This window comes from Mastigoproctus giganteus, chromosome 1, assembly GCF_048544385.1.
Source record: "Mastigoproctus giganteus isolate SK-2022 chromosome 1, ASM4854438v1, whole genome shotgun sequence".
Lineage (NCBI taxonomy): Eukaryota > Metazoa > Arthropoda > Arachnida > Uropygi > Thelyphonidae > Mastigoproctus > Mastigoproctus giganteus.
This window is the reverse complement of record NC_143575.1, coordinates 120,622,356-120,637,824: the sequence shown is the minus strand read 5'-3', so window position 1 is coordinate 120,637,824 and position 15,469 is coordinate 120,622,356. Positions and strand designations below refer to the sequence as shown.

Here is a 15,469-nt window from a genome sequence, read left to right as displayed (position 1 = left end):
TTGGCGGACACCGTCGAACACACCTGGAGTTTCTTTGAGAGTAGCAGCAGCACAAACGAGTCTCACCAAGAGATCCATTTCTATCTCCACAGGCGATTCATACATGATAGATTTGAGGGCCCCTGGGGCATTGAAAGAAATCAAGGCTTGATAAATCAGGTGAGTGTGGGGGCCAGGCAACAGGTCCACCACGGCCAATCCATCAACGCCCAAAACGCCTGTTCAAATGGTCACAAACACACCTTCCATAATGGGTAGACGCCCTGTCACGTTGAAACCAAATGTTGCGTTTCACATTTGCTGGAACATCGTCAAGTAACCCTGGTAGAACTTGTTCAAGAAAGATCAATAATTAGCAGAGTTCATGTGGGATGGTAACAGGTATGGGCCAACTAAGCAGGCACCGACCATACCTGTCCACACATTTATTGAGAAGCGATGTTGTGCCGCATGGGGGTGCACACCATGTGGGTTGTCATGGGCCCACACATGAGCATTGTGCTGATTGAATAAGCCTTCCCGAATGAAATAAGCCTCATCCGTGAACAAAACATAGACTGGAAAATTCAAGTCTTGAACACTTTCTTGGAGAAACCACTGCGCAAAGGCCACACGTGCAGGATGATCTTGGGGGAGCAGTAACTGAACCCTTTGGAGATGAAAGGGTTATAAGGAATCGTCATGCCAGACACGCTGTACACTGCATAAAATATGTTCATGTCAAACGGCACCTGAGATTTCTCCCAACTCCGCTGTACACTGCAACGAGACACTCCTAAGGCAGAGGCAATGACACGTGTGCTGGTAGTAGGATTATTCTGGACGGCATTCAACACACTTTCTACCATGGTGGGAGTTCGCGTCGAACATGGTCTGCCCGCACTACTCCTGTTACCTCTAAATGACCCATAATCGCACAAATTTTGATGCACACGTGCAAACAAACGGTGGTCCGTACATGTCTGTCTGGGAAGCATTCTCCATAAATTCGTTGAGCGGCTTGTCCATTGCCCTCTGCTAATCCATAAACTAGGTGTATATCTGCCAGCTCACAGTTCGTATATCGATGCATGCTCTTCATGCGGCGACTACTGCTTGAAGGAGTAAACCAGAAATTTTCCCTCTAGCGAACTGATGAACAATGCCATCTACTGACTTACGGTGACGTTTTCGGTTATGAGTTCCTATGCAATTCACATTCATTTAGATGTTACCTACCTCCCCTAAACGTTTGTACCAATATTTTTGAGACATCCTGTATACACTATGGATATGCATATTATAAATCATAACTAACTGACTAGCTTCTTTGCATTACTCTTAAAAAAAGGCAAAATAAAATGTTACTAACAATGATGGGAAATTACAGATGACCTATAAAATTAAAGCAATAAAAAATAAAATTAAATTAAAGATGAAGACAAATAATAGAAATTTAGCACTTTACAAGTTGTTAACAGGTTTACAAGATTACGCAGTTGTAACATTCATTTACAGCTGCCTATCTTGGGAGCTTAGAGGGGAACAGGTATTCTGTGTGTTATCAGAGACTCAGTCTGAAACACCGATGGATCCAATATCTTTTTATTACAGAAGATTTAGGAGAAGTCCGGTTGGCCTGCCTCCCTAAAATCCACTCATGCACACCTTCTCGATGGTAAGCCCTGTTACGTCACTTAGGTGGCAACGAATGTGTAGAGTGGTTCTCTTCAAGACGTCTGGTCAGCGTGAAAAGGAAAAGACAAAACCCTCTAGCACATGAAGCTTGGCGAAACAAATGGCCCTCAGTCCCCAGCGGCTTTCACTCCCCCTCTTACGGCAGCAAGAGGATCAGAGCGGACGCAGAGGGTGCTAAGAATCTCTGGGTACGACCAGGCTGCCAATTCACGGAAACTGAACTTGGCCTGTTACAATGTAAGATCACTCATCGGTGAAGACAGAATATTAGAGCTGGAAATGGAACTAGAAAATGTGAATTGGAATATCAACGGTTTGGCTGAAACAAGAAGAAGAAATGAGTCACTTATAAGTTTATGAAGTGGAAATCTGCTGTACACCAATGGAAACAGTGAAAGGAGCAAAGGTGGAGTTGGGTTTCTGGTCTATAAAGATATAAAAATCAACATTTTGGAATTCAAAAATACATCACCAAGGGTGTCAAGACTAATACTCAAGATTTCTAAGAGGTACAAGCTAAAGGTTATAATGATTTATGTACAAACATCGAGCCATGATGATGAAGAGGTTGAAGAAATGTACACCGAAATTGAATAGTAAACCCACTACACCATTATTATGGGGGACTTCAATGCTAAAGCTGGAAAAAAGAGAAAACAGCGCAGAAAGGGGAACTATAGGAAATTTTGGAATTGGTGAAAGAAATGAAAGAGGTGAAAGACTTGTGGAATTTGCAGAATCTCAAGGATTGTCAGTAATGAACGTTTTTCAAGAAAAGGGTGAACAGAAAGTGGACATGGAATGGTCCAAATGGATTAACAACTAATCGACTTCATCCTCACTAACAGAAGATTTATCGTGAATGATGGTACCGTCCTGAATAAGGTAAATGTTGGAAGTGATCACAGAATGGTAAGATGCACACTTGATATAGATGTAGGAAAGGAAAAAAACTGACTCGATAAATAATATGAAAGTCTTTGAGATAACAGAAGAGGAGAAAAGCAGTATGTACTGGAATTTAAGAACAGGTTTGAGCTTCTGCAGACTACTCGGGACCAAGATATCGCCGAGGAATATTACAACTTTCTGAAAGTGATAAAGTCCAAAAAACCTATAGGGAAAAAGAAATCCAAAGAAGAAAAAATTAGTCAAGAAACACTTGTTATGATGAACCGAAGGCAGCAAATGAAGAGCAAGATAAACACCGACAAGGAGAAAATTGGGTATACTGAGTTATGCAAAGCCATTATAAAGAGACTCAGAGAGGACAAGAAGATTTAACACAAGAAAAGTAGAACAAGCATTAAGTGAAAACAAAGGACTTAAATCAGCAGCCATGAGCAGTAATGAGCGAAAGAGCAAGCTGGCTTTAGGACAGGATTCTCAACTAAAATGATACAGTTAATGATAAAGCATAAAGATACAGTTCCATCAAATTCATTTGACTATCCCTTAATAGTAAGTTCTCTAATCCTTCAAATTTAATCAGATTACAGATACTTTCACACCACCAGATGGAAGTTTATCCCAAAAGTATTTGTTTTTTAGCAGAAAGCAAATGTTTTATACATTTGCTAGCCTTTTACAATTTATTTATGTGTGTGTCATATGAGAAAGAGAAATGATAAATAAATAAATGTCCATTTATAAGCTGGAAGACTGAAGCCAGAAGGATTTATACCTAATTGTAACTGTTTTATTTATTGCAATCCAGTAACTAACAGTGGGCTGTGCTCATTTTGTGGCAGCTTATGTTACATCAGGCCCATGGAAAGTAAAAATGCCATCAGTATTTAATTTATTCAATTCACTTAAAGCCTTAAACACTACAATTAGGTCTCCTCAATATGGTCCCTAGTTACCACACACTGCAATTTGCAGTAGCAAAGTCTTTCTTTGATTTATGTTAAGAGTATCCTTCTATGGTATGGACTAATCTTGCTATTCTCTGCACTGTTAAAACAGATTCACATCCTGACTGACAAACCTGTATGCACTATTCAAAATGTGGTTTAATCATTGCCTTATACAATGGAATAATCACCTTTTTGTCTCAGCTGGAAAAATTTCTCCATAACTGACAGAACCCTCCCATGAGATAGCAGCCCATATGCACTGCTCAGTTAACTTCACGTAGAACTGTAAAATTCTACAAGGCCTAACTCTACTAACACAATTGTGGTACCATTCAATTTGTATGTTAGTCTGGGATTACTGTTACACAATTAAAGTATCTTATATTTAACAACGTTAAACCTCAATTTCTACTTTTCATCTAACTGACTAATTTATCTATGTCTTGTTGAAGTAGTGTACAATGAGTACTGTTCATTAACTACATGGCTACAATTTCTATCAACAAAGAATTTTGAGCTCCTGGGAGAGATGTTTTTTTGAATATTTTTCTGTATTTTTGACTTAATTAACATATTAAATTGTCTTCAATAAACAGTTTAATAGTTGTTGCTATTTGGTTTTTAGGAGCATTAGCAACTAAGGCCATATTGCTCCGGGGATATGCGGTGGTCAATCCCTGACCTTTCTGCATCCTCGGTATTTGGTGGTCATGGGTTCGAACCCCGTGACCACCAAAGAGACATGTGCTATGCACTGTTGCTACTTTGTTTTGTTCAAGCTTAGACCCCTATATCTCCAATTGCTCTACAACAAATGTCTTCAAGAGGGAGTTTTTCCCAAAGCGTGGAAAGTGGCCCTGCTGCGACTCAAAAGGAAGCCCGGAAAAGCCCCAGGAGATCCGCGCTCCCTTAGACCAATTGCACTCTTGGCAAATCTAGGCAAAGTTCTAGAAAGGCTCATGGCTTTCCAAATCACACAACTGTTCCAGGAAAAGAACCTATTCTCCCCAGCGCAGTATGGCTTCACACCAGGGCGATCTACAGAAGAGGCGCTGTTTGACTTCGTCCCTCCATATTGAAAACTCCACATCTAAATATGAACTGGCCATCCTGGTGGATTTTGAAGGTGCCTTCGACACTGTCTGGTGGGACAGTGCATTGGCATGCCTCCGCCTAGCTAACTGTACCTCCCATCTCTACAAGCTCTTCCAGAATTATTTCACAGAGCGCACTATCGTGGTTCTCTCCCTCTCGGGGGTGCCCACAGGGTTCTGTCTTGGGGCCCTTTGTGTGGAACATGGTCCTGCACAGCTGGCTTTCTAAAACTTTTGAAGGATGCAAAATTGTGGCGTTTGCAGACGACCTGACTATGGTTGTTTCTGGGAAATCACGCTCCGACCTTGAAAAGCAAATCTTGTCCTAGCAGATTTCTACTCCTGGACAGTTCTCAACAAGCTTCAAATCAGTACCAGCAAAACAAAAATGATGCTTTTTAAATCAAAGCTTGACCTACGTCGCCCACCACAAATCAAGATCTCCGGAAAACAGCTTCCTATTGTGACACAGGCTAAAGTCCTAGGGGTGATCATTGACCATAAGCTGAGCTTCCTTCCACATCTACAATATCTAGGGGTCAAAACGAAAAGATTTTCAGCTGCAATCACGAGGATCTCCAAGAGCAACTGGGGACTCTCCAATAAAACACTCTCTCTGTATTATAAAGCTGTTTTCATCCCCGTTGTGACCTACGCAGTAGGAGCGTGGTTTCACCGGGTTCAACGAGTACATATGAAAGTCAAGGTCAACTCCATTCAACGTGCTATGCTCTTGGCCACTCACAGATTATGCCCAACAGTGTCTACAGCTGCCATCCAGGGGATAGCTGGAACTCTGCCGCTTGATCTATTTGTTATCTTCAGAGGGCTTAACTTCAGAATTAAAAAGAAAATACCAACGAAGATACAGGGCCTAGAACTAAATCTCAATACTGACCCCAAAACAGAAAGAGCTCGATGTTATAAGGAACTCGTCAACATTTGGCAGTCTAGATGGAACACGTCACACACAGGCTCCGTTACCAGAAAATTCCTCCCTGATGTCACTTTCACAACCCTGAAAACGGTCAAGACCTGACTTTCTCTCACCTTGGAATCCTCCTACTTGGTTACCGGACACAGGTCCCTCAACGAAAAGTTACATCTACTGGGTTTGCTACCAACAGATCGCTGTTTCTGCAGCAGTTCAGAGAATTGGAAACATCTTTTCAAATGCAGGTTGTACGATGACTTAAGAAGGACACTGCTGCAGGCTGTGCCAGATATCTCAAAACAGCAACCAGAGCCTCTACTCCAAACACCTGACAATCTAAAGGCATTCCAATCCTATGCATCCGAAGTCTTTGAGCGCAGGAAGCAGAGCTACATAGTTGTTACTGCACCTAACAATACCTCTTCGGTGACTTGAAGAGTTCTATATTCGCATGCCACCATCTTCTTCATTTTTTTTTTTTTTTTTCTCCACGTGCTGTCTGGAGTTCCCACTCTAGTGCAGCTAGTTTATTATTCATTCATTTTCATTTCATTTCATTTATTTATTTATTTTATTTATCTTTCTCTTCTTTAATTTCTAAATCAAATTATTCTTTTCTTTATTTTTATTAAATTATTATTGTTCTTATTTATTTAATTTTTTCTTCACGCGCTCTGCCTTGAGATCCCACTCCAGCGCTGCCGATTTATTTACTTATTTTATTATTTTATATCTATTTTTTTTTTTTTCACGCGCTCTGCTTCGAGTTCCCACTCTAGTGCAGCCAATTTATTTATTTATTTTATTTTAATATTTTTATTTCTATTTTTAGTTTTTATTTTATTATTTTTATTCCTATTTTTTTATTATATATATATATATATATATTTTTTTTTTTTAAATTATTATTATTTTTTTTTATGTTTTTTCACGCGCTCTGCCTTGAGTTCCCACTCTAGCGCAGCCAATTTATTTAAACTGTTTTTTTTCTCTTCTTCTTCTTATTTCTTTATTTTTTATTATTATTATTTTATCATTATTATTTAATATATATATATTTTTTATTAATTAATTTATTATTATTATTTTACTTTTTTTTTTTTTTTAACTGCACCATGGATGTTTTTTTTTTTTTTTTTGGGCTCTTCTGTCTTTATCTCCTCCCTCTGGAATGGGCCCCCAGAGGAATCTGTTCCACCTTCTGGCAAAATTAGGTGGGTCAGAGTCTCTCTTGAGACAGTACGTGTTTTTCTGGGACTGGTCCACCTTCCCGTGGTGTGGACGAGTACCCAGAATCATCTGTCCAGGCGACTGATGCTTCTGGGTAGCCAAGTGGCCAGAACATAACAACAGAACACACACACAATACACACAAACGTACGTCACACACATATCTGGCCCATTTGTAGTGATACTGTTCTTCACAGAGACACAAGGTGGAGTTGAACAAACGTTCTAGGTGCCGCCCTTGCATATACACATGTCCACATGTCTACAGAGGCACCAGTTTAATAGTCTTAGTCACATTGTTAGCTTAATTTAAAATTTAACAAGAGATTTTATAAGCTACGACTTTAAGTATCCCAATAGTTTGAATCATGTGCTTGGCGTTAGTTAGATAATTTTATTCTCTATTATAATTAACTTTACAAATGTAATGCTACAGCATAATACATATAACGTAAATCTGATAATTAGCATTAGCATTTGATGCAAGAAAGCAAGCTTATGCAGCATCAGCCAAAAAAAAAAAAAAAAAAAACACCCACTTCCACTTCACCCCTCTGTTCATTCAAAATACCTGTCCAGCTGAGCCTTAAACTTATTTAGGCTATCAACTTCCACTACAAGGGATGGAAGTCTGTTCCACCAACCAACCACCCGCTGCCTAAAGGCAAATTTCCGCATGTCTATCCTACATCTGTCTTTCCTCAATTTGAATTTATGCCCTCTCAGGTGATTATTCTGAGCTAGAGGAAGAATCCCATCAGCATTGAGCATGCTCAAACCATTCAAGGCTTTATACACCTCTATCAGATCACCTCGCTGGTGCCTAGTCTCCAGACACTGTAATTTGCAAAACTTAAGCCTTTCTTCGTAAGAGCACCCCTTTGTTCCATTCACTAATCTTGTTGCCCTTCTCTGTACTCATTCCAGCAGCTCCACATCCTTCTTGAAATGAGGCCTCCAGACCTGTATACAGTACTCTAGGTGTGGCCTGACCATTGCCTTATACAAGGGAATAATCACCTCCTTATCCCTGCTGGAAAAATTCCTGTATATCATTGACAATACTCCATGAGCTACTCTTGAAGCCCGTCTGCACTGCTCAGAGAACTTCATATTTGCCTGCACAACCATAATGTAATACATATAACGTACAATTGACAAGCTAATACATATTAGGTGAATTAAAGTAGTGTTATTATTTCATTTTAGTATATTACTTAAGTATTTTTAATAATACTGAATTTAAACAGAAATCATGTCCCACATTACAGCAGCAAAGCAATAGACTCACTCAAAGCAGTGGTAGGGCTGTGGCTTGGAGAACTAAAGGGGGCGATTCTCCTACGAATCATGGCCTGAAAAAATGCACTGTTTGTGCAAAGTTTGCAGAAGTTTGCAACAGGACATGATAAAGCCAAGAGGGATGTCTTGTGTGTGTGTGTGTGTGTGTGTGTGTGTGTGTGTGTGTGTGCACACACACGCACACAACATAGTGGCAACCTCCAAGGCAGAATGCACTGATCCCACAGGAGTAGTTGTTGCTGGTGGCTCTACTGTCAGAGAAAAAGGAAATACATTATACAAAAAAGGACAGGTGGAAGAGAGCCAAGGTAGGTCTTAGACTAGATTTCACCTTTTAAGGGCAAAAAATGTGATGTTATTACACGTTGGCACTAATGACATTAAGAGTAGAAGATTTGATTTACGTAAAAAGTACAAGACAACAATGACAAAAAGTCACAAGTTAGAGTTGAATTTGAAAGTGACTGTAATTCTGACCAGGCACGAGAGGGGAGAGTATATTATGAGAGTCTTGTTAGTCGATTTGGCACTGGAGAGGCTCATGGGGGAAAATTTCTCAGAGTGCTCTGTACTTGTTCACACAAGACACTATTTTACAGGAAAGGCTAAGTATTGCAAATTACAGTATCTGGAGACTAGGCACCGGTGAGGTGATCTGATGTACACTGGCGATGGGTATAAAGCATTGAATGGTTTGAGCATGCTCAATGCTGATGGGATTCTTCCTCTTGCTCAGAATCACCTAAGAGGGCACAAATTCAAATTGAGGAAAGACAGATGTAGGATAGATGTGCGGAAATTTGCCTTTATCCAGCGGGTAGTTGGTTGGTGAAATAGACTTCCATTCCTTGTTGTGGAAGTTGATAGTCTAAATAAATTTAAGGCTCAGAGCTGGACAGGTATTTTGAAAGAACGTAGGGGTGAAATGGGAGTGGTTTTTTTTTTTTTTTTTTTTTGGCTGATGCTGCATAAGCTTTCTTTCTTGCATCATATGCCTCTACTAATGCTAATGAGGCAGTGTTTGAGGCTGGAAAAGTGCAGCTCGGGGAGGGGGGGATTCAAGGACTAATACATTAACAGTAGCTGCAGACAGAGGTGAAAGTAATTCTTGCACTGTTTTCTATAGGAGCCTGCAGAAGCCTGGAAAGCAAGGCCTGTTAAGAGCAATCACTGAACAAGCAAATATGTGGGCTGTGTTAGAGTAACTAAGCAGAGACAGGTGCATGTATACTTGCAAGTACACCAACACCGTACCGTTCGTGAATTCCCGCCATTTTTACACGATAGCATAAGCTTAGTGTAGTATAGTGCATAATATAATATTGTCAATCAATTAATCAGTAAATCTATTAATCTTGATAAACTTTATTGTCAATTAAATTGTACTTTTAACTATATATATATATATATAACGACTTGGTTGTAACAAATAATTAATACATAACTATAGTGGTACACGTGATACGGAAGTTGTATAAAGGGAACTCGTAGAAAACACTAGATACCGAAAAAATAAATATAGCGTTATATCTGTTTTGGGATATAACTTAAGGAATTAATTTTGTTTTGAAATTTTATTGAATAAATCGGAATCATGACTCAGACCAGAGCAGCAAAGCAAAAAGGCTCAAGCTAATGGGAGTGCTGTGGTTCAGGGGAGAACTGAGGGGGCAGTTGCCCTCTGAATCACAGTCTTATAAAATGCACTGTTTGCTTGATGTTTGCGGAGCAGTCGGGTACGGGACATGATACTGCCAAGGGGGATGTCTTTGTGTGGGCACGATGTAAGGAGTGCAAGGAAATCAGGCGACAACTCAGCGTTGTTATGGGCCTTTATGAGAGCTTGAAGGACAGGGTGGATGCCCTCGAAGGAAATAAATTATGATATTAAGTTAATATCATAATTTAATAAATATCATAAATAAACAACTTAATAACTAATGATATTAAGAGTAGGAGACCGGCGGAATTACTTGACAAGTACAGGTCACTGATGAAAAAAAAGCCGTGAATTAGGGTTTAAATTGAAAGTGTCTGCAATTCTGCCCAGACACGATAGGAGGGAGTATATGATGAGAGCCCTGTCAATCAATTCGGTCCTGGAAAGAATGTGCAGGGCTCAAAGGGTAGAATTTTTTCAGCCTGGTCTGTACTTGTTAACAGGAGAGACTGCTTCTACAGGGATGGGATACACTTAAATAGAAAGGGTGCAAGAATGTTTGCTGATGCTATCAAGGCAGTGTTAGGTGGGTTGGAAAACTGCTAGATTGGGGGGGGGGGATACAAGGACTAATAGATTAACAGTAGCCACTGGCAGAGGTGAAAGTGATTCTTGCACTGCTTCTATTGGAATGAACCGCAGCCTGGAAAATAAGATGCAGGATATTTCAGAGACTGCTGGGAATCATTGGGGTACAAGTAAACACATGGGTTGTGTTAGGGTAGCTAAGAAAAAGAACAGGTGCATGTATACTTGCGTGTACACCCAATGCTAGGAGTTTAGTAAATAAATTTGATGAATTTGAAGTATTGCTCAAAACATCAAAGGCAGATATTGTGGGGATTTCAGAGACGTGGTGTCACACAGATATAAGGAATGCAGAACTGGAATTTGGGGAGTACAATGTCTACAGAAAGGATAGGAAGGGAGGAGGGGTTATGGTATTAGTTAAAAAATACATAAAATCCAAGGAAGTGAAGCCAGTCGACATCGCTGGACAGTGCAGTGTCGAGTCAGTTTGGTGTGACATAACCATTGGGAGATCAAAATTGAGAGTAGGAGTGTGCTATCGGCCCAATTACTCTGATGAGTATAATAAGAAACTGTTCGGAGAAATAGAGTGGGCCAGTAAATCAGAGAGTCTTATAATAGGGGATTTTAATTTCCCAGATATTGACTGGAATTTGGGGGCTGGTCACTCACACAGTAGCAAGGCTTTTGTGGATTTATTGGATGATTGTTTTCTACATCAGCATGTTCGGGAGGCAACTAGAGGGAGTAATACTCTTGATTTGATTATCAGTAGTGATTCTTCATGCATTAAGAATCTGCAGATAAATGAACCACTAGGTGGCAGTGATCACAGTGTTCTGAAGTGGGAGTTACTCAAAGAGGTAACTACCATTAGGGGTAAAGGGAAGGGGTATTGCTTTCGTAAAGGCGACTACAATGGACTGAGACAGTTTTTAAATTCTATACAGAGGGATCAACTGATGATATTGCCAACAGCAAATTCAAAATGGGAAGCATTCAAAGAACTTATCTTGGAAGCTACTAGGCTTTACATACCAACTAAGAAATATTGTTAAAGGTTTAGGCCTAAATGGATATCAGATGAACTAATGAGGCATATGGCAGAGAAGAAAAATGCATGGGATACATACAAATTAACACGTGACACAGACACCTATGATAGATACAAGTTGATCTGTAACCAAGTTGCAAAGGAGGTTAGGCAGGCGAAGGCAGATTACAAGAGATCCTTGGCAAGGGATGCAAAGAAAAACAGCAAAGAGTTCTTTACTTATGTAAACTCTAGAAGGAAGGGGATGAATCAGATTGGTCCACTTGATATCGATGGGTCAACTGTTGATGACCCTGCTCAGGTAGCTAACAAACTAAATGAATATTTTGCATCGACATTCACACATGAGGAGTTATTCAGCGAGAGGAATGCCAGAGGTGTATTCAACTCTAGCAGTAAGCTAGAGAATCTTGTAATAACTGAGAGCAAAGTGGAGGAGAAACTGTTGAAGATAAACACAAGAAAGGGACCTGGGGTGGATGGGATCTATCCAGTTATATTAAAGGAGGCAGCAAAGGAAGTAAGCAAACCCGTAGCCATAATTATGAGAGCTTCCTTGGACTCAGGGGAGGTACCCATGGACTGGAGATGTGCAAATGTGACCCCAATTCACAAAGGAGGATCAAAGGCTGACACAAGTAATTATAGACCTGTGAGTTTAACTTCTATTCCCGGAAAATTTATGGAGGCACTGGTTAAAGAAGCACTGCAGGATCATCTAGACAAGACTTCAGTTATAGCTAGGACACAGCATGGTTTCGTTAAGGGGAAGTCTTGCCTGACCAATTTGATTGGATACTATGATGCAGTCACAAAAGAACTGGATGCAGGAAAAAACTTTGATATTATATACTTGGATCTTAGAAAGGCTTTTGATACTGTTGCACATGGAAGACTGCTGCACAAATTGGAGCAGTGTGGCATTGGAGGCAAATTGCTGCTATGGATAAAGGGGTGGTTGAGGGGGAGAAAACAGAGAGTGGTAATCGTGGACTAATGTTAATAGTGGAGTCCCTCAGGGTTTAGTATTGGGTCCTTTATTGTTTTCTGTATTTATAAATGATATTGATGATGGTATATCAGGCTTAATGTCCAAGTTTGCAGACGATACGAAGGTTGGCAGGGTTGTCAAGGACACTACTGACACTATGCTGCTGCAACAGGATTTGGAAAGGTTGAGCAGATAGGCTTCGAGGTGGCAAATGAAGTTTAACATTGACAAATGTAAAGTACTACATATGGGAAATAGCAACCCCAGAGCAACGTATCAACTCTGTGGTACTACACTGACAGTGGTAGAGAATGAAAGGGACCTGGGGGTGGTTGTGCAGGCAGATATGAAGTTCTCTGAGCAGTACAGACGGGCTGCAAGAGTAGCTCATGGTGTATTGTCAATGATATATAGGAATTTTTCTAGCAGGGATAAGGAGGTGATTATTCCTTTGTATACGGCAATGGTCAGGCCACACCTTGAGTACTGTATACAGGCCTGGAGGCCTCATTTCAAGAAGGATGTAGAGCTGCTGGAACGAGTACAGAGAAGGGCAACAAGATTGGTGAATGGAACAAAGGGGTGCTCTTATGAAGAAAGGCTTAAGTTTTGCGAATTACAGTGTCTGGAAACTAGGCACCAGCGAGGTGATCTGATAGAGGTGTACAAAGCCTTGAATGGTTTGAGCATGCTCAATGCTGATGGGATTCTTCCTCTTGCTCAGAATAATCACTTGAGAGGGCATAAATTCAAATTGATGAAAGACAGATGTAGGATAGATGCGCGGAAATTTGCCTTTAGCCAGCAGGTGGTTAGTAGGTGAAACAGACTTCCCTCCCTTGTCGTGGAAGTTGATAGCCTAAATAAGTTTAAGGCTCAGCTGGACAGGTATTTCGAACGAACAGAGGGGTGAAGTGGAAGTGGTTATTTTTTATTTATTTATGTTACTTTTTTTTTTTTTTTTTGGCTGATGCTGAATAAGCTTGCTTTCTTGCATCAAATGCCTCTACTAATGCTAAAAATGCTAATGCTAATTGAGGGGGCCATCAAGCTCTCAGCTGCCCACATCAACGCCAGAGCTTGCACTTGGTCATCAGGCAACACAGAGGCAGCCCCCTAGGCAGAATGCGCTGGTCCGACAGGAACTAGTAGTTGTTGGTGACTCTATTGTCAGGGAAACGGGGAACATGCTTTGTAAAAAGGATAGGTGGAATAGGACCAAGGTATACGACCAGGGCCAGGGGCAAAGGTTGATGATGTTGTAGAGCGGATATCATCTTTTAAGGGCACAAAAGGTGATATAGTTATACACGTTGGCACTAATGATATTAAGAGTAGGAGACCAGCGGAATTACTTAGCAAGTACAGGTCACTGTTGAAAAAAAGCCGTGAATTAGGGTTGAATTTGAAAGTGTCTGCAATTCCGCCCAGACACGATAGGAGGAAGTATATGATGAGAGCCTTGTCGATCAATTCGGCCCTGGAGGGATTGTGCAAGGCTCAAGGGGTTGAATTTTTTTCAGCCTGGACTGTACTTGTTAACAGGAGAGATTGCTTCTACAGGGATGGGATACACTTAAATAGAAAGAGTGCAAGAATTTTTGCTGATGCTGTCGAGGCAGTGTTAGGTGAGTCGGAAAACTGCTAGTTGGGGGGGGGATACAAGGACTAATAGATTAACAGTAGCCAGTGGTAGAGGTGGAAGTGATTCTTGCACTGCTTCTATTGAAATGAGCAGAAGCTTGGAAAACAAGATGCAGGATATTTCAGAGACTGCTGGGAGTCATTGCGGTACAAGTAAACACATGGGTTGTGTTAGGGCAGCTAAGAATAGAAACAGGTGCATGTATACCTGCGTGTATACCAATGCTAGGAGTTTGGTAAATAAATTTGATGAATTTGAGGTATTGCTCAAAACATCAAAGGCAGATATTGTTGGGATATCAGAGACGTGGTGTCACACAGATATAAGGAATGCGGAACTGGAATTTGGGGAATACAATGTGTATAGAAAGGATAGACAGGACAGGAGGGGAGGATGGGTTATACTATTAGTTAAGAAACAAAGTCCAAGGAAGTGAAGCCAGTCGACATCGATGGACAGGGCAGTGTCGAGTCAGTTTGGTGTGACATAAGCATAGGGAAATCAAAATTGAGAGTAGGAGTGTGCTATAGGCCTAATGACTCTGATGAGTATAATAAGATATTGTACAGGGAAATAGAGTGGGCCAGTAAATCAGAGAGTCTTATAATGGGGGATTTTAATTTCCCAGATATTGACTGGAATTTGTGGATTGGTCACTCGCACAGTAGCAAGGCTTTTGTGGATTTATTGGATGATTGCTTTCTACATCAGCATGTTCGTGAGGCAACAAGTGGGAGCAAAACTCTTGATTTGATTATCAGTAGTGATTCTTCATGCATTAAGAATCTGCAGATAAATGAACCACTAGGTCGCAGTGATCACAGTGTGTTGAAGTGGGATTTACTCAAGGAGGTAACTACCATCAGAGGTAAAGGGAAGGGTTTTTGTTTTCGTAAAGGTGACTATGATGGTCTGAGACGGTATTTAAATTCTATACAGTGGGACCAACTGATGATGTTACCAACAGCAAACTCAAAATGGGAAGCATTCAAGGAACTAATCTTGGAGGCTATCAGGCTTTACATACCAACTAAGAAATATTGTTCAAGGTTTAGGCCTAAATGGTTTTCAGATGAACTAATGAGACATGTGGCAGAGAAGAAAAATGCATGGGATACATACAAATTAATGGGTGACATGGAAGCCTATGATAGATATAAGTTGGTCTGTAACCAAGTCACAAAGCAGATTAGGCAGGCAAAGGCAGACTACGAAAAATGCTTGGCAAAGGATGCAAAGAAAAACAGAAAAGAGTTCTTTACCTATTTAAACTCAAGAAGGAAAGGGATGAATCAGATTGGTCCACTGGATATTGATGGTTCAACAGTTGAGGATCCTGCTCAGGTGGCTAACAATCTAAACGAGTATTTTGCATCTACATTCACGCATGAGTAGTTATACAGGAAGGAGAATGATGTAGGTAAAGTAAACA

The 15,469-nt window shown here is 40.5% G+C and overlaps 1 protein-coding gene across 2 annotated transcripts in view; it reads right to left on the bottom strand.

Annotated features, from left to right (window-relative positions):
* Atg3 (Autophagy-related protein 3) overlaps positions 1-15,469 on the bottom strand; it is a 423,862-nt gene that overhangs the window by 185,969 nt on the left and 222,424 nt on the right. The gene's annotated exons all lie outside the window — the stretch shown is intronic.